This window comes from Notechis scutatus, chromosome 3, assembly GCF_049901735.1.
Source record: "Notechis scutatus isolate UNSWTSFEM ecotype Mainland chromosome 3, rNotScu1.2, whole genome shotgun sequence".
Classification (NCBI taxonomy): domain Eukaryota; kingdom Metazoa; phylum Chordata; class Lepidosauria; order Squamata; family Elapidae; genus Notechis; species Notechis scutatus.
This window is the reverse complement of record NC_142011.1, coordinates 94399940-94422515: the sequence shown is the minus strand read 5'-3', so window position 1 is coordinate 94422515 and position 22576 is coordinate 94399940. Positions and strand designations below refer to the sequence as shown.

The 22576-nt window shown below is 37.3% G+C and overlaps 1 protein-coding gene and 1 long non-coding RNA gene across 4 annotated transcripts in view; one reads left to right on the top strand and one right to left on the bottom strand.

Moving 5' to 3' along the window:
* Positions 1–526: 526 nt before the first annotated feature.
* Positions 527–22013, bottom strand: LOC148131285 (uncharacterized). Its single transcript, XR_015748679.1, has 3 exons — positions 21712–22013; positions 1833–3581; positions 527–1045 (listed from the first exon to the last, which is right to left on the bottom strand). It is a non-coding gene; the product is annotated as an uncharacterized LOC148131285 (long non-coding RNA).
* NEK7 (NIMA related kinase 7) overlaps positions 18655–22576 on the top strand; it is a 63515-nt gene continuing 59593 nt past the window's right edge. The window contains exon 1 of one of the 3 annotated variants that reach the window (XM_026671736.2): positions 18655–18769. The gene's annotated coding sequence lies outside the window, so the exon portion shown is untranslated. Of the gene's footprint in view, positions 18835–18951; positions 19040–22576 lie in introns of those variants that run through there. The other 2 variants (XM_026671735.2, XM_087960782.1) reach the window with 2 other exon arrangements.

Sequence of the window (22576 nt, the reverse complement as noted above, 5' to 3'; positions counted from 1 at the left end):
TCTGCCTGGATATACTCGATTTCTTCTCCATGAAACTAAAATGGCAAAATTTTGCTTGTTCATCTGAAAACAAATCTCAATTCAGTTTCGCTGCATCTCCTATGTGTATCTGAGATGGGAGTCCAAATGTAATGAATAAGTGGTGATCTTGTTAGCCAGTAATTGGCTCTCCTTGCTAAATAGCCTAAATAGCAAAGGGCCTGCTGCACTCTGTTGAGCTGTGTCCACACTATTAGCAAAAACTTCATCTGATCCCACACGTAGGTCATGCTTCCCTGCCTCCGCACACACACACAATGACCGATTTTAAATAATGCACTTCCAGAAATAAGTAAACTAGTTGAGGCAGCACCACTTTAAAAACACTGCTGCAAAATCGGCACTTCTACTACCAGAACGGCAATCCTTTCCAACATCAAGGCTGTTCTTTTCAGCGGAATGTGCCCAATTACCTAAATGTGATATTAAATACAACGTTTGCTGAATTATTGATGATTCTGTGACTCCAGAGAAGGGAGGCTGACTGACTTACTAATTTCCTCTGGGCCTTTGTTAGAGATATCATTGCCTATACTGCATAAATAGCTGATCTAAAAACTAAAAGAGGTTGCTGTGGGGATATTTTCATGAGAATAAGTGAAGGAGATAAATCTCATTTAAATAGACAGGGATACCAATTCATTCATCTCACTACTAGCTTGCTTGATAACATTTCAGTGATTCTTTCCAGTGGTAAAAAACACTATGCTATTTTCATATTCAAGAGAAATATCCTCCTCTTTATTGTGAATATGTGGTTAAAATGAAAACTGAACTCACCTTTTCAGACTTTAGCTGCTTTTATTCACTTGTTTTATTATTAGCAGATATGTGGATAATGATATATTTACATATATATTTGGGGTAAGCAACATTAGGCATAGCACAGAAAAGGACTAAAAATAATAAGCAAAAGAAATTAAAGGCATGAGGTAATAAACAGGAAAGGAAATATAGCTTAACCTTGTTTACACATAGCTCACTTGAACTATCTTTTCATTCTTTTCTACCCTATTTGCTTTTTCACATCTGTACACCATGTCATAGCTTGCCTTTTATTTAAACTTATTTTTCTCTTTTATATTAAGTCCATTAATTCATCATCAGTTTTTCTTGACCTTATTTCTCCTCTCTCACACCCATAACTTTCACTTTCACTTTGTTAAAGACAGTACACACACACACACATACACACACACACACACACACACACACACACACACACACATCAGTGGTGGGATTCAAAAATTTTTATTACCGGTTCTGTGGGCATGGCTTTGTGGGTATAAAATGTTTTCGTGTAAAATGTCCAGTCAGAGGTGGTATTTTCTGGTTCTCCGAACTACTCAAAATTTCCATTACTGGTTCTCCAGAACTGGCCAGAACCTGCTGAATACCACCTCTAACACACATGTATATGTATGTATGAGAGAAATGGTGGCAAAGGCTAAATTCCAAAACTTTTAATACTATTGATGATTATGGTTTGTCAAACATGGTCTAGATGCCTTTTCTTACTAAGATCCAACTCACCTCCATTTCTTTTTCTCCATTGTCATGTTTGTAGCAATGAAGCATACTATTATTCCATGTATAACATGTCCCAATATTTTATTTTTCCTTCAAGGGCCAAGTTAGATTTGAAAGGATAATTGCTCTTAGGTTTCAATGCCACAAGCCTATTGATAAATAGGCTTATACAAAACCATAGTAATATAAATCTCTAACAATATGTGTAATCATATTGTGGCAGAAATTGTTTCTATGGTAGAAACATGAATGTATTATTACACAGGGAAACAAAAATACACATACCTACCCTGTTTTTCTGAAGATACAACCTACCCTGAAAGTAAGTCCTAGCTTGATTTTTTACACATGCACCCAATATAAGCCCTACCCCCCAAATAAGCCCTAATTAAGATCCCACCCAATCTAGAGTGCATGGGTAAAAATTAACCTAGGGTGGGGATGGCTGAGTGGAGCTGCCCTACTACTTACCTTTGGACAGTTGTAGCCAGGCCTCTTACACCCCAACACCTGCCTTGCCAACCCATTTCTTCTGCAGCCAGCAAGGCTTTTCTAAAGGCCTCTGTAGCTGATAACAGAGCCCCAGATCGATCCGGAGCTCTGTTATCGGCTGCAGAGGCCTTCAGAGGCCTTTCCGGCTGCAGAAGTAGTTCCTGAAGGTCTCTGACAACGAAAAGGAGGCCGGGGCAATGTGTGCAAGTGAGGTTAGTCAGTGGCTGACTTCCTCCGAAAATAAGACCTGGTGCCTTTTTTGGTGGCAAAAAATATATATAAGATAGGCTCTTATTTTCGGGGAAACATGGATGCTAAGAAATTACACTAATGTCTTTGAATGGAAAACCCTGATCAATGGAGAAATTTTTCTTTTTTTGCATTGGGAATCAAGAAAATGATTAACAAGTTAATTGTATATGCCTTATTTTAAGCTTAAACCACCAAAAAAGGCACCTTTCTCTCCAAACCTCAAAATATAATTTCTTCTGGGAATTTCACTGCCCTCTACTTGCATACCATCTTCCTTATTTATGCTGGCTCTTGGCTGCCCCCTGCCCCCAATTAAACTGGCAAACCAGTACAACCTTCATTTGCCCTTGATATCTAGGCTTGTGGTTGCAGCTGAAATGGCCAAGAATACCAAATGTAATTTTATTAATGTTACTTTCAAATTACTTCTTGATTCATCTGAATGTCTGACTGAAAGGACAAAACACGTGAGAGCCAGAGACTAAAATCACTATGCAGCCATGGAGATCTTCTAATGTGTTTAAAATGCTGGATTCCTTATAATGAATTATGTGCTAACAGCTTTCTTTCAGTGGCAATAGTATTATTTTTCATCCAATTATAAAATTTGTATGCCATAAAACTAATTTTTTTGACATGATAAATATATTTCATTGTGTGTGTGCTTTTTTAAACAAGGAAACAAAGGGAAACATCGAAGCATAAACTCATTAATCATCTTTAATCAGCCCATCATTTATTGCTTTTTGAGAACAGAAAATATTTTTCTTACTATGGTAATTTTATTATATAGAGGTTTCAGACATCTTTTTAAAAAATCCTAATGATGGAATGTCAGAAATAAATATAGCTTATGTCTGCTTACTTATGATTGTGGATGTAGTAGGTAAACACTATTTGTTTATAATGAACAAGAAAATTGATAAATTCTCAGCATGCTGTAATGTCTCTGAAATTTATTTCTAGAACTGACAATAATTCATTAATAAAGGTAGCTTGCTCACAAGATAGTTATCAATGGGTTCCTACTACTCTGCTAAAGTATTTCAGAATGATGGTCATTTAAAAGTTTGAATTTAAATTATTTTCCCAGTTTTATTCCAGGGCTTTTCTACTTATTTGTTGCATGTTCAGTTTGGGTTCTTCAGAAAGTTTTGATGCATGGCAGATACACAATTCTGATTTTTTTTTAAAATGTAGCTAATGATTTTTCTACTTACTATTATTTGTGTGCTTCCTCTTCCACTCCAGGAATATTTCCATTGTACCTGTAACATGAACGAGGACTTGTAAAAAACATTATTATCAACAATATTTGGAGCAGTTAACATCATTTTCTTGGGAAGTTAGAACAAATGAAGAGCCCTCTTTATTTTTATTTGTCTGACATATTAAATGATTAAATAAAGTCCATGTAATTTGTAATATTCTTCAACCCTATTAACAGAGCCAAGTTAAAGGTCTGGCTATATACTTCTCTTCCATCTCCATTTGAAATGATTACTGAGGATCAAGATATTTCGTGAGTAAGTTACACAGCAGACAGTGTGCTTCAGGGTAGAAACTAATTCTGCAAACTGATGTGCTTCAGTGCATGGGATAGTTAATGGCCAAAGAGAGAAAAGCCATGAGCCAAAAGTTATAAGAGAAAGTTAAATGTTACTACTTATTTAGGAAAAAAAATGATAATAATAATAACACAGTCACCAAAATGATTAACTGGAACATCTGTAATAAATTATCTTGTGCTGGTAATGAAAAAATTGGTTGGAAAATATATTGTTATTTATTTATTCAATTTATATGCTGTCCACCTTGCCCAATCTAGGTGGCTTGCAATATTTAAAAACCAATAAAAACAATAAATAATAACATTAAATTAGTTTAAAATTTAAAAAGATGGGTAGGAAGGGAGCAAGATGCACACGGGGCGGTGGAGGGAGATGGAGTCTTATCTAGCCCATTAACCACCTGGGACCCCATGCCAGTTGGCAGAGCCATTTCTTCAGGTCCTGTCAGAAGGCCTAGGAGTGGGTGCAGATCTTACCTTGGGAGGCACAGTGTTTCAAAGGGCAGGAGCAATGGCAGAAGCTGTTGATTAAGGGCAGGAGCTATGGCACAATATTGCTGAAAGGATAGTAGAAAATGAACAGGCTAAAACATTGTGAGATTTCTCAATACAAAGTGATAAAGTCTTGGCCCATAACACAGCAGATTTAACTGGCTGAAAAGAAGGAAGTGTGGATAATTGATGTGGTAATACCAGTGGTGGGATTCAAATTTTTTTTTACTACCGGTTCTGTGGGCATGGCTTGGTGGGCATAGCAGGGGAAGGATATTGTAAAATCTCCCGTCAGAGGTGGTATTTGCTGTTTCTACTCAAAATTTCCACTACCTGTTCTCCAGATCTGGTCAGAACCTGCTGAATACCACCTCTGGGTAATACCAAAGGATAATAGAATACAAGAAAAGAATTGGAGAAGGTCACAATGTATGAAGATATGAAAATCAAAATTGAACGATTATGGCATACAAACATGGTAAGCTTTGATACAACATACCAATCTCTAAATTCAAAGCATTAAATTTCAAATTAATCCCACACCAATAATATATAGATATAATCCCACCTGAGGACCCCTAAGGGGTCCGTGGTACTTTCTGAGCTTGGTTGTTCTCTTGCAAACATTTCATCACCCAAACTAGGTAACATTATCAGTGCTAATCTGAACAAACCTGAGCTAATGATAGTCTCCTTGATTGATAATTCCACCTATATTACATCATAACTGGGAGAAAAGACTGACAAAAATGTCCCATAGTTTGTGTTGGACTCTCTACTTCTCTCTGCTGTCCACTTATGTACCAACTCACACCCTAATGTGTTTGATGGGAGTTTACATAGAAGTCAATTCTGCACAGTGTATAGTACATGCAACTCTCAGGAGTTTGCAACTGTGCGGGATTTGTCCACTATATGCTACTTAGTAACATGGTCTGAGGAATGCCTGGCAACTTTAAGATCATCTCCCAGAATTCCTCAGCCACTATGAACAAGTTTCTGTCTAACGCAAAATTTCTACCCTATTTTAACAAATCAAATAAAAGTCAATATATTAAAATGTTACGTTAAGAAAAATCCACAATTTGGAAAGAAAGTGTTCTCAGTGGCTGCTCCCCTCTTTTGAAACAGCCTCTCCTCAAGGCAAGAATAGCTTCTACTCTTGTAGTCTTCCAAAATATAGTTAAAACCCACTTTTCCAGATTATACAGCTAGAAAAAAATCTGTGTCATTACTTAGAATTTTATTGGTGTTTTATTATATTGCGCTTTGATTTTTACAGTACCTAAAGCCTCTAATATCTTATAATCTTATAAATAATAAACAATAGTGGGTAACTGTAAAATATTCTAGCATTTTTTAACTGTTTAATTTCATTTTTCTTTTCTCCCTGATTCAATGATGGAAGGGACTTTATGCCTCTCAGGTTGCATCAGGCTGTCTTACTGCAACTTCCATTAGTTGTTAGAACTCCCCCTCTTTTTTTCCAAAACGAAGCCACAGTTCCAAGAGGTGTACAATGTTTTTATTCTTTCACTGTCATGGTTGATGTACTTCAGTGATAGTTATTGATTAATGCCAGCATCAAGAATATTTTAGCATAAGTGTGTTACTTGACAGAATCAAACCTCACAGAAATTGAAGTTGACAGTCTGGAAGACATTGCTTGAATATATTATATAAGGAGCTTTCCTCTTCAGGGATGTATCCCAAAGCACAGTCCTTGTGTAAGTTGCTTTCCTTAACTTCTATGATTTGTAAGTAATGAGTATGTTCTACAGTAGGTTTTCTCATTCAGTTGTCCTCCAGAGTTGTTGGATTATAATATTTATAACCCCCGAAACCACATGAGCTATGACTATGTTGGTAGGGACTGTGGAGATTATAATCTGATATTTCAAAAGGTAAACACCTTTCTCTGATTATATTCCTGGAAATACTTTATGGAAGGAATATGGAAACACTGTTTTTTTTTTAAAAATTTTTTTTACATCTGACTGTGTTGCGGAATCTCAGCTTATCTGGAAGATATTAGGATATAACAACAGTCAACTTTCACCAGACTCTGTTTACACAGTGAATCTCACAATGGCATGATGGCAAGGAGATTCTAGCAGTGACCATAAGGAAAGCTTATCAGTAGTATTTAATCAGTAGTGGCAACTAGAAAACTTTGAAACTAAAGCATTTTAAGGGAAGCTTAGAAACACTTTAAAAGTCCAGAATGGAGTGATGTTAGAGGGAGGATGAATTTTAAAAAGTTCCTCTGGAGAAAAGGAAAATAACAACATTTCCTTTATACTATAGTATATGATGACTACTCTGAACCCAGCAAGATTGGGGATAAAAATTAAGTTAGAATGATGTTGCCTAGAATACCTCTAATCCTGTGAATTTACTTTGTAATAGAAATAAATGCCTGTATATATTTTATTTTAAAAATGAAACACCAGAGTTGGTATTTAGATTAGTTATGTGTAGTTATTTGAAGCAGGCATGTCTTGGTATTGATATAGTATACAGAGATTCCTATATGTAGAAATCTTGATATATAATGATGTAATAGTAAACAATACTACAGAGAGAGAAAGAGAAGGGGGAGGGGAGAGAGATATGTGGCAAGATAGTGCTGTGTGTTGTCTATTAAAGTATGTATGCATGAATAAATGTATGTTACAATGTACAAATTAAATTGAAATCTACAGACAGCCGTCTCACTTCCAAAGGACTAAATTGACATTAAAGGAACAGTTTTATAAATTACTTTTTATGTTTTCATGTTGCTAAAAATATTTTGATCAGTCATTAATTACTTTTGATAGAAAACATGTTTCTGAAATGATCAATGGTATTAAACCTGCTAAAGGTTTTGTAAAAAAAAAAAAAAGTGGACGTAGAAGGTTGAGAAAATCATAATTACTTCAATTAAAAGTAAATAACCACAAAGCCTTTTTTTACTATTATTTGTGGAAGCCAAGATATCTTGCTTTTTCCTTATGTTATTACCAAAGACTTCTTCCAGAATAAATGTCCTGGATATATTTAAAAATGCATATCCTGAATAATCTTTTCTCTTTTGTTCTAAGGTTTTCTCCTAGCAGTGAGAATGGATTCCAATTAAAATCCTTTCCACCAGAAATATTTTAAGATTTTTACCCCCTTTCATTACATCTGTACTTCTGTGTAAGATGATCTGATATTGAACTGAAGTGATGCTCTTGCCCAAAGTGCTACTGTCAAAACATGTGTTGCACAATTATGATTTTTGCCTCCTTAAAATAACTTTTTGTGGAAGGAAAAAGATAACACAACAAAGGAAGCTTGCAAATGAAGAACATTTAGTTCTAAATCTCTTTTTTTAAAAAACATAGTAAATGGGGTAAACAGTGCAAGGCATAATAAAAAGTTGTTCTAGAAGTAGAGTGAATCTGACAATTTAAATTCTCACCAATATCATACCTCCCTGTCATTTATTTTACCCCCTTAAACTCCTGTCACAAGATGAAGTTCTCCATCATCCCAGTAAGGAACTACAAATCAATATTTTAGGCAGTGAAGAATAGGATGTTAAAAAACTCAACGTTCATACCAACCAAGGCACTGATTGCAGTACATTTGAAGCATGTGTGTGTGTTTGTGTGTGTTTTCATGAAATAATGAGAAGATAGAAGGAGAGATGATTTAAAAAAAGGAGAAATAAGGAACTTGAAAGTGGTGGCTTCCATGGAAGAAATGGTGAACTGAAGACGGCTCTGCTAAAAGCAAAGCCGACAATGGTGGCAGAATGAAGAGTTGATGTGTAGACCAGTATTTTGTAATCCCTCTCCAGACAAGGGGAGGACCTGAGATCACTCCAAGTGCTTCAGGTAGTTATTTCACCCGAGAAGACTACAAGGCAATTGTTGTGTCCCTGACTAGCTAAGTCTTCAACCTGGTCCGCATTTTGAGCGGGACCACCTGACTGTTCCCATTGGTTGGTGCCGTTTGACAGCAGACTATATAAGGAGCTGTCAAACGGCATCAACTGGGCTTTGGGGCTCGGCTCCAGCCAGCCGGCTGCCAGCCCAGCTGGGCAGCCACGTTAATCTGTTACTACTTCAAATAAAGAAACGTTATTCTTCAGCTCCTGTGTCTGCCTGGTGTGTCCGTTCCACTAATACAACAGCAATGGTCTCTGGTTGCTTTGGAACTGTGGGAGATCAGGAAATAGCCATCTTACTCAAACCATAGTCAGTGCCTTCAAAGGGACCTTAAGTTCACATAATTCCTTTTCCAAGCAACATTGGAAATTGCTCATTGAATTCCTTTTGACTGTTAAGAACTTTTGGATCGACAAGTCTGAAAACACTGGTGAGCTTCCTTCAATCCTTAGTGAATGAAATTTTAAATACAAAGTTAGGGACTTTTTTTTAAAAAAAATAAGCATCAAAAAGGTGATTACAACTTTGATGTTGGAAAGTTGCAAATTGATTTAAGGTCTAGATAGATTTGAAATATATTTTTGGAAATATAAGACTCTTCCCCATAGGAAATTGCTTTTGTTTTGATTGTTTTAAAACACACACACACACACACACACACAAATATTGGTAGAATGGGACTTTGAAAGTTGGACAAAATGGGAACATCAAGGAACGTAAATTAAAGAACACTTAAATTTGATTTAATAGTACAAAATAGAGCAAAATATTTTGACATTGGACATATTGAAGGATATTATTGAACAATGGACACAGAAGTTAATTTTAAAAGTGTCTGCCTTTATAGGTGGATTGTGTTTAAAAGATGTTATGGAATGGTATGTGCCATTCCAACTGAGAAGCTTTGCTCATGGTCACTTACATCTGGTTGGCCTATTGCAATCTGCTCTCCATGGGACCGTCCTTGAAGTTACAATTGGTTGGTATGTGCAGCGCCATTTGCTTTGCCCATATTGCAAATCTGTTTTGCAAGCTGCAAAGGCTCCCAGCATCTTTCCAGATGCAACTCAATGTACTGCTTTTCATCCTTAAAGCTTACGTGGCACAGGGCCAGATTATTTACAGGACCAACTTTCCCTCAGAGTATCTGCTAATTCCATCATTCGGATAGAATGGGAACTAGGTTACTTCTCTTAAATGTTGCCATTTAGGAAGTATGCCTTTTCAATTGTGGCCTTTGCCTTGTGGGATATTGTTCTACATGAGACCTGGCAAGCCATGACCCTTTTAAGTTTCTGAAAGGTCATAAATATGCAGCTTGAGAACGTCAAAGTTCCAAGTAACAATCTCCAAAACAGACAACTCCGAGACAATCATCTTCTCAAAGTTCCATTTTATTAGAGATGTCATATTGGCACATCTGGGAAAACCCAAATGTGAGAGTTCCAGATTTTCCCTTCCCCAAAAGAGAATCAAAGTTCCCTCCCCTGCTTTCATCAGCCCATCACATGGCCCAATCATGTCTTCGTCCCATCCGGAGACTATCCCAGATCACTCCCCTCCAGGTGCAGAGTGAACCGACCTTGAATGTTGTTGTGGCTAAACATGCTCCTAAAAAAACCCCTCCCAAATTCCCAGGTACTAAATGTGGCAGCCTAGAAGCTCCAAAAGAAAAATGGCTTCCCAGGCTGACAGCTGAGTTGGATGCATCAAAGGAGGATGCCACTTTTGGTTGTTTGGTTTTTATTGTTTCTTGGTTTTTATTGCTGTTGTGATCTGTCCAGAGTTGTGCTTTCTAAATGGGCAGCCATATAAACCTTTTAAATAATTAAATTGATGTGATTAACTAGGAGCCTTACGTAAGTAGATAATTTAAAAAAATAATTTTCACACATTCTTCTAAAAATAATCCATCTGGCTCTTGTCTCTTCTAAAAGAGACCAACTTCAGAAAGCGTGTAGCCTGTAGCTTTGACATCTGTGAATGACATAAAATCATTGTTTGCTTGTGTTTTGCCTTGTGCACAATGTTTTTTTCCCCTACCTTTGAGATGTATTTGTCAGAAAAGGGCAGAACAAGACATGCATCTAGAAGAAACGGGTGAATTTTGAAATTAAGGCAAGTTATCTTAATATATACCTGATTTATATCTACAGTATATCCTTACCCACATATCTGGGGGGAAAATTCTTTGCCTGATGCTAATTTGTTCCATAAAAATGAAAGGCATAGTATAGAGTAACCTTTTCCAAAGAGCTAGCCCCTAGAAGTCTAAAACATTTAATGGGATCAGGTTGGGATCAGGTCAATAACATCTATGATTTTTCTGTGTCTTAAAACAGGGAAGATGGTATGTATGGCAAGACAAGCATAGAAAAGGATGGAGCTTGCATTGTAAGCCAACTGTACCATGTTGCCTGAAGTAAGAGATTGATAGTTAGGATTGCTACCTTACCTAATATAAGGCTGATACAAAGGACTGGAAGAAAGAATGTGACAATCGGGAGACAATGTGCTCCCTGAATGAACTGCCAGGATATTCAGACTCATCAAGAAGAATAGGATTATGAAATGAATGGAAACAGTGTCTTCCTATTTGAAGAAAAGCAAACATGTTTTGCATTCAGTTTTCTGCTATTGTTAATTTCAACTATCTTTTTCTGGGCATGTTCTAGATTCAGCAGCAGGATTATCAAAGCTTTACTTACACTGTGTGCACATTTTTACACAATTCAACTGCACCCAGGAGCTTTTAGAAGAAGAATCAAGGACAAAACTTGGATGGAGGCGTTACTCTAATAATTCATCAATTTGCTTAAAATACTTCCAAGTTTTTAACAATAGAATACTTCTCAGTATAATCAATCCTGAAACTAAATTCATTTTTACAATATTTACTTTCCTCCTGGAAATTTGTTATCATTTATTTCAAACTGTGACCACAGCTGCCAATTTTTTTGAATTCATATCAATTAATAATCTATTACTATATTATGCTTATTATCCCTTTATAAAAACAATTTGTGCAAGATGACCTATCAAAGGTAATATTGTCTGTTGCCTGTGTAGTGCTGCTATCAAAATGTTGGCATCAACATTGAACAAGGGGTTTGGGAAATTGTTTGTATAATGAGCTGAATTTTTACTTGCCTTTAAAGTTAGGTTTATGTAAGCCTCAGCAAGGAAACCTGGGGAAGCTTTGTTCAAAAAGGCATCATTATAAACAATGTCAGTCTTTTGAAGTAGCAAAATCAGGAAACAGATATTGCTAGTACACTTACAATGCACTTTAATATGGTTGGATATTGTAAGAAAATCTTGAAAGCCTGTTGAAGCCTTTCCCTACCTCAGCTTATACCTAATGCATTGCTCTAAGGCAGCGTTATGTGGGGTTTCTCACCACATTTTCTATTTTCCCACTACTCAAATACCTTTTTCTTTAATAACTCAACCTTATCTTCCCTCCTTTGCTAAATCAAACCAACATTTTATCACATACAACATTGGAACATTTTTTTTTTATAAAGGTCTTATACAATGATAGGAAAACCATCTGAACCAGAAGTCTTCTTTGCTTTCATAGATTTAATAGTGATTATTACTTACTGAAGATAAAGGAGCCATTAAAATAATAGAACATTAAATAATGCTGTTAAAGAACAGATGATACATTGAATGGTACATCAGCTGACAGCATCCTTTAAAAATCCAGTGCTATACTCCATTTATTGGTGCTGATAAAACTGCACAAATGGCAAGTATTGAATTTCTAGATTGAACTAGAACCAGCAGATCCAGCAAAATACAAAAACAATAGTCAAATGATCTTCATACAGATATCATACTATCTTCTGCTCAGAAACATATTTTCTTTCTCTACTCCTTCAGCTGATTAATTAACTTGGTCCTGTGCAAGTGGTCAAGGTCAAATAAATGTATAGTTATTGACTAGATAGAGAAGTGAAATTATCTGGCAACTAAACAGTTTAGAATGCTATAAACATCTCAACAGAAAGAGCAATATCTTGTTCATTGAAAAAAAAGATGTTTGGAGAATATTGAAAAGCTACCTAACTTTACCTATTGTTTTATGTCTGTAAATAATATGCAACTTTCATAAATCTCTGGATAACAATTTAGACAGATGGCTGGGATCTCTGTTGCCAAGATATTTCTACCCAGGAAAGTTGCATTCATAGCTTAATTTCCATAAAGGGACTTGTGGCTGGATTCATATCTTGCTGTTAAGGCATAATGGGTATCATTTTGTTTTGGCTTAACATCTTAATCACCCATTGTGATTTGCAAACTGTATGTTTTAAAATTGCATGTTGTATGAATTCTATCATTTGTGATTTTGTTAACCATGGTTAAACAAATTATGTTTTAGAGAGCTAAGTTTCTGATTCAATTCTAGATCCCAAAAGGCAGAACACACTGTTATTTCTTACTATGTAAAACTATTGTAGAGAAAAAAATTATTTAACTGCTGTAAATTACTCGCAAGTATTCTGTAGTGTAGAAAGTTAGCACCTACCTCTCTCCCAGAAGAATGAAATATTCTAGGAAATATTAAAAAAGCAGAATATTTCTCCTAAAAGAGAAATAGAAATCTTAAGGGACACAGAAACTCAGCCCCAGCAGATATTTTGGTGCCAGCTTATCTACAGGACAAAAGGTTGGGCCAACTTATCTACAACACAAAAGACCTTCACAGTCAGGACATGATAGGATTAGCCCTCACTCAGATCCAAAACAGGACAAAGCCATTAAGCCATAATAGGAATTGCCCAAAACCCCTTCATTACATCATCAGCAAGATTCAACCAACCCTGGGACTCAAGATAGCCTACAAAGTTACCCCTGCATGGCCCCATGGAAGTCTGACAACCAATCAGGATACATTTTTGCCGCAGGAACAGGAAGCAAGTTCAAAGCCTAACAGAGGGTATAAATCTCTCTTCCTCTCTCACCCATGTACTCAGTTTTTGCCAAGGACCTCAAAACCATGTGGTCCTGTTCACATTAAACCATTCTTCCAAGCAGTCTCCTTGTTTCCAGTGTCTTTCTTCCCACTTGGAACTGAACCCAGATGGACATTTGTTCCAGCAATATTCAAAGTTAGATAAAACTCTTCCATTGACACTTGCTGTGATTTTGCATAAATGACTATAACTGGAAAGTTCAAAAGGGGCTGTCCACTAGTTTCATGTTCTGTATTCACTTGGAATGTCTACCGTATTGAATTGTACTATACTACATTATGCTAGTTATATAATATACAAACTAGCTATTACCAATAACCCTTTGAGCAAAGCACATACATATTAAAATATAATAAAATAATCTATAGACTGTGTGCATTTATTGACTGTTTATTCTGTTATAGTTTAAAAGACATTTGCTTCATATAATCAGATTTGCAACATTAAAATGTTATAAACAATAAACCAGCAGCCTTAGACAAAGCAATAAGATCCGCAGTAATAACAACAGTCACATAACAGGAGATAGAGCTCACTCAAACTTGCTATCACTACGGTAAAACAAATTACAGAAATAGAAAGGTATTTGCCTGCTGTCAAAAAGTTCATAATGGAGTCAGCAGGTAAACTTTTGAAATAGGGCATAAAGATGTTCTTTCTTTTGTCTCTCCCTACTTTACCACATTCTCTAGGACACAGATCCTTACTCTAGATAGATTTCAAGGGATCCATGCCTTTGGATAGGGAAAATTATAACTTTATTTTCACTAAACTCTAGCAGAAATTTAGCTTGCCTTGTTATTGATTTAATGCATTAATAAAGCATATATATTTCTGTATTACACATTGGTTATTTTTAATGTTTTGATAACTGCACTTGAACATTATTAATTTCCTTTATAATAAATATGCATCCATGTATTTTAAACATTTGAATATGTATTTATAAAAAGGGGCTCGTAGATTTTGCTCTCAAAGACAGCCATGGCACAGAAAGATTTAGAACTCCTGTGTAGGGAACCTGGAGAAGTGACAAAAATTTCACTGTCCAAGTAGAAACATGTGAAGGAAATGCCCTTTTAAGCAATCTGATCCTAAGCCACCTAAGTCTTTAAGTACAAGTACTTTGGATAGGCCCTGGAAATGTAGTGAAAACTGGTGGGCTGCAATGCAGAGGCATTTGATTGCACTCGCCAACCCTTAGTAGTTCATCAGCTCTGTTTTGAAGTAATTGAGATTTCTGAAACCATTTGCAGTCACAATCCCAGTTCAACATATTGCAATAATCCAGTTAGAAGTCATTGGAGTGTTTTGCAAGGATGTGTCTCTCCAGGTAGAGCCTCTCCAGGCTGGTGTATCAGTCTAAACAGGTACATAAACATTCACAGTCACTGAGACAACAGTGATGAGTCCAGAAATAAGTACATAATAATAGCCTTGCAAGGGTCATCTTAGTTCAGCATTTTGTTTCTTGTCATGACTAACCATCTTAAGACCAGCAGTATCTATGGGAGAGGCAGGCAAGGGAGGGACAGAATACCAAAGCAAGGTAGATAGAGTGATGCTTGCATACATATGAAACAGGAGCAGTTCATCATTTTAATGAACATAGCAAGGTCCTGTGAACATGTTCCAGAAGACTAGATCTCTCCCATAAATTCATCCAATCCACTTTTGAAAAATTCTATGAGCAAACATTAGAATAAAAACTTTATTGCCACTTTAAATGGGCACTAAACAGCATACATTAAAATGAAATGCTATTGCATTCAGCTCTCAAAAGATAACCATTATGCATATGCCCACATACACACACATATGATATAGAGAAATGTCTAGTTTGAATGTATACATATACATGGTGAAAAAAAAAAAGAATTCTGGAAGTTTACAAGATGAATGGCCTAAGGCAGTGGTCACCAACCAGAGGGCCAGGGACCACTGGTGGTCCACGAGAAAATTTTGGTGGTCCGCAGAGAAATGTCCCCCACAAAGCACCCCCGCAAAGCAATTAATCCAGGTTGCACGGGAACAAAAGGCTGCACCGCCCACATGGCCCACCCGTTCAGCCGAGTGCAAACCTTACCTTGAGTAGAGCCATGAGAACTGGAACTGGAAGGTAAGACCAATGGTGGGGAGGGAAATCCGCCCCAGGGTGGCTTGCTGATGTTGGTGGGAAAGTCAGTCCCATATTCCAAAGCTGTAATAGTCACATGACTGGCCCTTTGGTCATCCTGGAACAGCTAAAATTCATATTAGTGGTCCGCGGGATTTAAAATTATGAGATTGGTGGTCCCTGAAGTTCAAAAGGTTGGTGACCCCTGGCCTAAGGAACAAAGCTGTTACAGAATCTAGTAATCCTGCTATACTTTGAAACCTCCTCCCAGAGGGGAGTAACAGAAACAGACCGTAAAGTGGGTGTGCAGGGTCTATAACAATGCTTTGAGCTCTAAGCACATAGCGCTTATAAGCAGTATCCTGAATAACAGGAAGTAAGCGTCCTATAATCTTCTCAACTGTCCTTACCACTCTTTGTTCCAACAATGTGATGTTCAGTAAGGAAGCAGCCATCTTTCTGGATGGTTCTCAACTTACAACAGTTCATTTAGTGACCATTTCAGTTATGACACTGAAAAAAGTGACATATGACCATTTTTCACAATTATGACCCTTGCAGCATTCCCAGAGTATTCGTTGCAACAATTCCCACATGTGATCAAAATTCAGACTCTTGGCAACTGACTCATATATATGAGAGTTGCAGTGTCCGAGTCATGTGATCACCTTTGGCAACCTTCTCACAAACAAAGTCAACAGGGAAGCCAGATCCACTTAATTACCATGGTATTAATTTAACTGCAGTGATTCACTTAACAACTGTGGCAAGGTAGGTCATAAAATGGGGCAAAACTCATTTAACAAATGTCTCACTTAGCAACAAAAATTTTGGACTCAATTGTGGTCGTAAATCAAGGACTATCTATAAAATTTTAGTAAGGGGTTTGAGGAATTTTGCAGATTTCAAAACATCTCAGAAACTCTCATAATTGGTTGTGACATCTAATTGAAAATGGAATTCAGTACCTAGAGAGCCACAGATCTCTCACTCATTTGAGAGAGGGAAAAATGGATCTGTGTATTTCTATTGGCCTATAGAAATAAGATTCAACAGGCTTGCCCACAACATGTACACATCAGGCAGGAACCTCTTTGGATTCTGTGACAGTTCCTCACAAAAGCAAAGAAAGCTATTTCTGGGGGGAAATTTCTTTTTATGTAACATGAGAAGTACAGTAATAAAGTAAGTTCTCCAATTAACCAGAAGTCCTTCTTATACCTGGTAAAACAGTGAAAGAATTTAAAACATACATCTCTTATTTATTATATTTATTTCAGCAAAATAAATACAACAAATGAGAGATGCATATTTTAATATATATTGTCTTACTCTATTATTAATAAAGGTAAAATATAAGTCGGCCTTCCATAGGTGTTTAATGTTAGTATTCCTGTTTAGCAGAAAAATGCAGCGTTAACCCATCTCTTAAAATTACAGCTACATTGGCCATTATTCAGTTTTCTGAACTGAAGTAAAGGACACATTAGATTCATAAATATATAGTTTTCAAAAGTATTTGAACTCCTCTACTAGACACAGAAATAGAAGTGTGTTTCTAGGTCATTTTGTATCCTTGAACTCATCACACAAGGTGTTTCACAAAAATTTGAAGAGGAAAGAGATTTTATTTATTTGTATGAATGTAAATCAAAGGTTCTAACAATTGGGTCAAATAGACATAATGTTGCATATATAATGTTGTAGATGTCAGATCCATAGGGATATAGCATTTCTTCTGCCCATTGCCACCCCCCAAAGGTTACTGGAGTTAATGCTCATATGGGTAGAGATTTGGAAGGAACAGAGTAGGATCTAACTACCCAATCCTGTATTTCAGAATTCAGTATATCCATTTATTATTTAGAACCCGGATAAATAAAATTATAATAATGCAGATGTACGTAGAGTTCCCAATACTTTCCCCACATTACAAAGTTCTGAGACAAAGCTTCCAGTGAATGTTGGTAAGCAGCCTCCAGAATGTTGCAAAAGGAAGTTTACAAGCCATTTATCTACTTCAAGAGTCTCAAGTATATAGCATCTCTTTGGTATATAGCATCCTTCACATTTCCATTGCCACAGAGTGTTTGGGTAAAGCTTCCATTAATGCACATTTACATAAGCAGTAGTCAGCACTGCTCATGCAATATGTTCCACGTATTTTGTGTACCCTTGATACACAAATCACAGAATGCATATTAATTTGACTTATATGTTAGTGGGAAGGATATGGGGTCAATGGCTGCAAAATTGTCAGTATCCTTTGTTAAGTCCTACTGTTGAAAGATGCTTCGAGAAAGTATTCAAGAAAGAAAGATAAAGGACAACTCCTTTATCCTGAGATTGATCTTCAGTTAAGAAGGGCTTTCTTAATAATTCATTTACATTTCAAGCAAAGATACATAAGTATACCAGCAGAGGAATGAAAGAGGGACAGCTGTGGTATCTTTCTGTCCCTTACACATATTAAGAAAGATAACATTTCTGAAGCAAAACAAGTCAAGACGTAAAATTTACAGAAAACTAGTCATAAGTTGTCACCTTGTTTAGAAATCCTTTAAACCATTTTTACCAGGCTGAGATATGCTGCAGATAAGGATTTTCATTAGAATGTAGCTTATGGAAGCAATAATTGATATGTAACAGGAGTGTCAATGGGCGGAATTATGTGTAAACAATATACAAATTATTTGTTTGCAAAGGGCTGTGTGCATAGCCTTATCAGTCCCTTGCCATCAGTCATTTCTAAATGCGAAAGGTCCAGGTTTTACTGAAAACCTTTCCAATTTTCATTTGTATAAAATCAAAAACTGGAAGAGATCATATTAGGTCATCCAGCCCAAGGTCCCGCTCGGTTGGAAGCGTCCACATTCAATCCCTCTTAATGAAGCTCCACAAGCGGAACCCCGCCGTCTTCCTGGATAAGCATTGGCGAGAAATTCCGAATTACGTCACGACTCCCACGCATTTCAGAAAAGGAAATCAACACCCCGGCCGTCCCTTAAGAGGGGATATCCGAAAAAGAAAAGAAAATAAAATAAAAGAAGCGCACGGCCGGGCCGGAGGCGGCTACAATCCAGGAGCGCGTCTCTTTCAGAGCAAAAACCGAAGTTCAGTTCCCTCACACACCAAAAACTTTTTCCGGGCCTCGAAAGGATTCTGCTTCCGTAGCTACCAAGCCGGGGCCGGGGCATTTTTAGCCGCCCTCCCCCCCGGTCGCCCCTCCCCAAACGCCACTCCGGGCCGACCCAGCGCGCGAGTCCCGGGCACCCCGTGACGCGTGCGCTACTGCTGAGCCACCCCGACTCCTCCCTCCCTCCCCGCCGCGACTCGTCCGTCCCAGCTGGCGCCCTTCGCCGCTCTTCGGGCGGTAGGTAGTCGTTCTTCTCGCTTGCCATTTTCCGAGACGGTGGCCCGGCTTTCCTGGCTCACGTGGTGACCGGCGGGAGGGAGGGGGAAAGGGTAGGGTCTGTGGACTAGTTTTTCTGGAAAGAGGGGGAAGGCGCCTCGCGGGAGACGAGAGCGGCTGTCCTCGCCTTTCTTTTGCTCTTCTCTCTCTTCCTTCTTTCAGCCCCTAGTGTCGCCAGTCGGCAGCGCTTTTCAGAAAGGACTTCCTGCGAGAGTGCAGCCGGCTGGGACGGTAGCTTGAAAAACGAGAAAGAGTGCCGGGCTGGGGCTGGTTTGGGGTTTTAGTAAGAAAACGAGAACGGGCAGCCGATAAAGAAGAATTATCATGAAGTCGTAAGCAGCTAGTAAGTAAGGTAGTTAGGAAAGCACGCGAAGGGGGTTTCCTCCCCAGATTTCCTGGGAGCGGCATCCGCAACTGATTGGCTGGAAGCGGAGTTATCCCAGTCCGAATTTGGTTCTTGCTCCCCCATCCTGGTTTTAAGGCAAGGCGCAGGCCTTAGGGCCGCAGACCGGTTTCGGTATTGAACCCAGCCTTATCAGGCTGAGGCTAGCAGAGAGATGGTTTTTTTCCTCCCCCCGATGAATATGGTGCCAGGTTTTGCAAGCCTTGATTTGTTTACCCAGGAACGAACCCCGCTGAAGTCCGTGGGAATTTGACTTCTGAGCGCTATGCAGTTTTGAAAGCGTTGCACTGAAAAAAACAACAACAAATACACATTGTGTCTTGCGGAGAATTGCCAACGAATCCAAAATAGTTTGCGTTTTGCCAAAAATAGAGTGTAGGGGAGACAGAGGAGGAGGAGAAAACTTCCCTTTGTTGTTAGACCTCTTTACAAAATTTTCAGGTCCTTTACTAAAGGAATTAAAAGGAGATGACATTCGTGATCAAAGTTTCTGAAGTATTAAGTTGATCAGTAGGTGTAAACCAGCTGAGCTCTGTTTGAAAAAAAAAACTTTACTTCTAAAGGCATTTTCAAGGGAGAGTTAAGTTTTCAGGCCACTTAGCAGAAGTTGCTACTCATCTCCCCCTCCCCTTACAAATATATACTTTATTCAGTTTGGATTGAGACTGAGATGTTATGTCTTAGTCAATGGCTGGAGAAGTGCAAGTAGCATTGCTTGAAACTGTTTCTGTTTAGAGCAAGTAAGAAAAGAGACTATTTGCCAAAGCCAGTATTTTGCTGACTTCTGGCTCATTAACACTGTAAAGTTTACCCAATCTGTGCCTTTCTCTTGTCTGAGCTAATTGAAGTATTAGCTTAAACAAATTTTGGGGAGATGAATTACTATCCCAATGAGTCCTGACAGATACCAGTCTTATTGGAAGAAACAAATAATGGACGACATGGTTCACTGTAAAACACTTAGCCCCCCCCCCCCCATGCTACACTTGGTTTAAACCTGGAAAGAAGTCAAGCAGAGAATTTTACCACCAAAAAAAATAATCATTTTTCACCTTTGCTACAACGTTAACAGAGTCCCATTTTACAACCCCCCCCCCCAGTATCTGTATCATTTATTGGTTTTTTCTCACATGATATTTATATTGTCACATTTGGATGTTCCTAACTCGGTGGTGTTGATAGAAAGATACGATAGTATTCCTTATGAAGCATTGGTGTCTCTGCTCAGACTCTGAAATTGAGACAGTAGTACATCTGCTTCTGAAATACCATATCGTCATTTTTGGAGGACAGAGTTAATCTCCCCTCTAATTACAACTATCCAGGCTGCTCTCATGACAGTTGTATGGTACTTAGTAGAATTGGGAAATCTCTAGAATGAATGCAGATGTTTTTACTATCATTGTGTCCATTAGAAGTTTCTGGACCTGATTGGTATATCTTGTGTAGGCATGAATAGTTTGTCTTTTTAAAGTTGGATGGAATATAATGTATTCTTAACTTCTGTTTGGTGTACAACCATATATTTAAATAGAGTTTCTCTGCCTGTAAAAGTCCATATTAATAATGGAATTCTTTTAGATTGTAGAACATTATGAAATGTGTTGTAAGAGTTGCTTTTTCAGTACATCAAGTTCAAATAAGATTTCTCTCCTCCCCTCTCTCCCTCTCCCTCCCTCCGTTCCAAAACACACATTGGTCTAAATCAGTGAAAATGAATATTTTTTTTAAAAGCACCTGTATTGAATATAGTGCAGGGAAGATGGATAGTGTCTTCAAGGAAAATGTTATAGATCATAATATCTAACCTTTCTAAGAAACCCCAGTATAGAGTTCATATTTCCATCCTCTCTCTGTCTCTCATACACAAACACACGGTTCTTAAATGTACAGGTTGTTATTAAGACATGTGCTGCTTATATCAGTTACAGTTACTTTGAGATTAAAAGCAGAAGGAAATAACCAGTGTGGAAAAGTTTTCTGGTAATGTTTCAAGCACAATACAAGGGCTTAAAGACCATTGTATAGAAAACCAGCTAGTTTAAGAATTAAAAGGTGAAAATAGAGATGTTAGTGAAAAAAGTAGGAAAGATTATTTGTACTATAGTGTAACTTACATTATTTATATAGCACCTTAAAAAGAAGCTTTCAGTCTTAAAAGTGCAACTATTATGTCAGTAATTCTGCTGCATGATATTGTTCTGTTGGATAGACTTGTTCAGTGTTTCTGTGTTTAATATATTTGGATTTCTGGCTTGGCTTTAACAAGGAACTGTAGAAATGTGTTCCTGTTAACTTTCTTTGCAACATTTTGAAAAATATCTTATATTCTCCATAGTGTTTTCACATTTAAAGTTACTTCAGTTCTATATGACCCGAGGTAATACTATTGAGAAAAAAAAATCATAGCTAATAAAATGTACTCACTTTTTTTTCATTTTACTGAATGCTGACATTCAATCTTACCTTCTCTTTGAACAAATGGAGAATAAGGAATTACCTTTATGGTTTTTATAATGTGCCTTTTAAAAAATGTCATTTCATGCTGCTCCTGGCAGAATGTTCCTATTGTTTGAACACAACTTTCAAATTCTTCTCCAAAAGCTTCAGATGCCCATTTGGTAACAAGACTGGCAGGATAAAAACATTGTCACTGTCTTTTTTTCTTATTTGGGAAAAATATTTCCTCTTACTGCTTCCAATGGGAAGAAATATATTTGGACCAACTGTCAAGCTAATCTAAATGTTTAATGCCTTTGGGGTTCTGGAAGTAGAAGAAACTGAAGAAATCCTGCTCCTCTGGGAACCCATCCACATGATTTAAATCTGGGCAAATCTGTATATATACTTAACCTTTTGTTATTTTATAGTCACATGTCTCAGGAAAAATTGCATCCAAATCTACAATCCAACGTACACTTACTTAGATGTATATCATTGGCAGTACTAACTCGCCCTTCTGGGATTTACATGAAGGATTTGCAGATTGCACTGGATTTGCCTCAAAAAGTTTGTTAAGCAGAATTACATGTCTGCTCCCTTTTGAGAGGATCTCATTGTTTATTTATTTATTTATGAATGAGAATGAATAGACTTGAACTCTTATTTCTAGCATGTTTACAAGGCTTCTCTAGCAATAAAATGTTATCTGGAACTTTTTATCTCATTAATCTACACTCAGTACTCCATAATGACAAAGTAAAAACAGAATTTTAGAAATGACTTGTAAATGTATTAAGAAGAAGAAAAAAGCCCTAAATATCACTGGCATTAAATATTCAGAGCCTTTGCAACAATACTTGAAATTTATCTCAGGTGCTTCCCATTCTCTTGATAGTTGATGACATGTTTCTACACCTTGATTG